Below are 3,177 nucleotides of genomic sequence, written 5' to 3'. Positions count from 1 at the left end.
GGAAAGTTCATAGCACTAAGTACCTTCATGAAGAAATTGGAGACATCACACACAAGCAACTTAATGGAAAACCTGAAAACCCTAGGGGGCAAAATAATCAAACTCAAGGATGAAATCAATAAATTAGAAACAAAGAAAACAATTCAAAGAATCAAGGAAACCAAGAGTTGGTTCTTTGAGACAATCAACAAGATAGACAAACCTTTAGCCAAATCAACTAAAAGGCAAAGGGAGAGTATCCAAATCAACAAAATCAGAAATGAAAAGGAAACATAACAATGGATACTGAGGAAATCCAAAGAATCATTAGGTCTTACTTCAGAAACCTATATGCTACAAAATTCTTATATAATATCCTTGTAAGATAAAAATTATTTACCCAACACATTTTTCTGAAACTCATCATTTTGTTTAAAATTTTCTTAGAAGTTTAATATTGCAGCTTTTTAAAATCTTGTGATTTGTGAACTCTGTGATAAATATCTGATAGACTAAAAGACTGATTAAAATGTGATTTTGAAAGGAGTTCAGTTTCTAGTGCCGGTCGGGAATGAGCTTCTTTGATCTTTTCCGAGGCTTTCTCGGCTTTCCTAGACCTCGGAGCCACAGAGATCCTTTTTTATTGGAGGGATGACTCGAGATAATGACGATGATGATGACGAAGAGGAGGAAGACAGAGGCACGTGGGGTCGTGAGAGCCGTAGGTTTGATAGTTTTCATCCTCCGGAGGAATTCGGTTTCAGCTTCAGTCCCGGAGGAGGGATGCGATTCCACGGCAACTTTGGGTTTGATGATCTAATACGAGATTTCAATAGCATCTTCAGCGGTATGGGGGCCTGAACCTTGCCTTCTCACTCTCCTGAACTTCCAGGTCCCAAGTCAGAAACACCTGGTGAGAGACTGCGGGGGCGGGGGGGGGGGCGGACACTACGGGACTCAATGCTTAAGTACCCAGATAGTCACCAACCTAGGCTCTTTGACGGGGTCTTGGAGAGTCATGCAAGACCTGAATCCTCCAAACCAGCTCCAGATTGGGGGTCCCAGGGACCTTTTCATAGGTTGGATGACCCATGGCCCGTTACTCCCCATTCTAGAGCCAGAGAGGACAATGATCTTGACTCCCAGGTTTGCCAGGAAGGTCTTGGTCCACTTCTTCAACTTCAGCCCAAATCATATTTCAAGAGCATCTCTGTGACCAAGATCACTAAGCCAGATGGACAGTGGAGGAGCACCGCACTGTGGTGGACAGTGAGGGCAGCAAAGAGACCACAGTGACCCATCAGGAAGCACCTGACAGTTCCAGAAGTGATCCAGACTCTCAAAGATCTTCAGCTTTGGATGATCCCTTTTCTATCCTGGATCTGCTCCTAGGACGTTGGTTTCGGTCCAGGTAGCTTAGCTTTGTTAACCTTCAGAAGCCTTTCCACTCCCTTCCCTTGCCTATTGCCAATAAGCTTAGCTTTTTCTGTCATCCTAGGGTCTTGAGTGTTTGAAACAATTAATTATTTGCCAGTCTGTCATCTATCCAAATTGACCAATAAAGCCTTTACTTATGCTAAAAATAAAAAAAAATGTGATTTAAAAAATTTAAAAATCTAAATGATATGGGCAATTTTCTTGATAAACTCCATTTACCAAAGTTGAATCAAATTAGGCAAACAAATTAAGTAGTCCTATATCCCCTATGGAAATAGGAGCAGTCATCAAAAGTATCCCAACCAAAAAAAAAAAAAAAAAAAGCCCAGGGCCAGATGGATTCAGTGCAGAATTCTACCAGATCTTCAAAGAAGAACTGATATCAATACTCTTCAAACTATTCCACAAACTAGAAGCAGAAGAATCACTACCAAACTTCATTCTATGAAGCCACAATCATATTAATTCCTAAGCCACACAACTACCCGACAAAGAAAGAGAATTTCAGACCAATTTCCCTAATAAACATTGATGCCAAAATACTCAATAAAATACTCACAAACTGAATCAAAGAACACATAAAAAATCTCATGCACCATGACCAAGTAGGCTTCATCCAAGGCATGCAGAAGTGGTTCAAAAATATGAAAATCCATCAATGTAATCAACCATATAAACAAACTGAAGAAAAAAAATCCCACATGATCATATCCTTACATGTCAAAAAAGCATTTGACAAGATCCAACACCCTTTCATGTTAAAAGTATTAGAGAGATTGGGGATAAAAGGCAGATACCTAAACTTGGTAAAGGCAATATACAGCAAGCCTATAGCCAACACCAAGCTAAATGGAGAGAAACTTAAAGCTATTCCACTGAAATCAGGGACATGACAAGGCTGTCCACTCTCTCCATATCTATTCAATATAGTATTCGAAGTCTTAGCTAGATTAATAAGATGATTAAAGAAGATCAAAGGGATACAAATTGGAAATTAAAAAACAAAGAAAAAGTCAAACTATCACTATTAGCAGATGATATGATAGTATATATCAGTGACCCCAACAAGTCTACCAAGGAACTCCTGCAGTTGATAAACACCTTCAGCGAAGCGCCTGGAAACAAAATCAACTGGGAAAAGTCAGTATCCCTCCCGTGTACTAATGACAAGCAGGCTGAGAAAGAAACGAGAGAAACCACACCCTTCACAATAGCCACAAATAATATAAAGTATCTTGGTACAACTCTAGCCAAGCAAATGAAAGACTTATATGAAAAAAATTCAAGTCTCTGAAGAAGACATCAAAAAAAAAAAAAAAAAAAAAAAAAAAAAGGAAGGATCTCCCATGCTCATGGATTGGGAGGACAGAAGTTTGAGCTTGAAACGTTCTCTATTAGCTTTTGAGTTAAGTTTGGGTAGGGTGAGGTGACGGTTGAGTTAGGCTCATGTTTGGGTTAGGGATAAAATTATGTTAAGTGCTAAGATATGTTTGTAGGTAGAAATTCAATTAGTGTTAGCATTAGGGTAATTCTGTAAGCTAGGCAGGAGATAAGTTTGGTGTTAGGTCTAGGAAAATGTGAGGATCAAGGTTCAGAATAGGGTTAGGCTTACTGCTAGAGTTAGCAATACTGTTAGGGTGACGGCTATGACTATGACTCAGATTATTGTTACTCAGATTATTGTTGGCATGTGGGCTAGGGTAAAAGTTATGATTGGGGTTAGTGCCAATATTAGGAATAAGGTTGAGTTTAGGAGTAGTG

The 3,177-nt window shown here is 39.3% G+C and overlaps 1 pseudogene; it reads left to right on the top strand.

Annotated features, from left to right (window-relative positions):
- Positions 1 to 550: 550 nt before the first annotated feature.
- Positions 551 to 1,539, top strand: LOC127187030 (HCLS1-associated protein X-1-like; annotated as a pseudogene).
- Positions 1,540 to 3,177: the final 1,638 nt, after the last annotated feature.

Source organism: Acomys russatus, chromosome 3, assembly GCF_903995435.1.
Source record: "Acomys russatus chromosome 3, mAcoRus1.1, whole genome shotgun sequence".
NCBI lineage: Eukaryota > Metazoa > Chordata > Mammalia > Rodentia > Muridae > Acomys > Acomys russatus.
The sequence above is the reverse complement of the archived record's forward strand: the minus strand, read 5'-3'. Positions and strand labels throughout refer to the sequence as shown.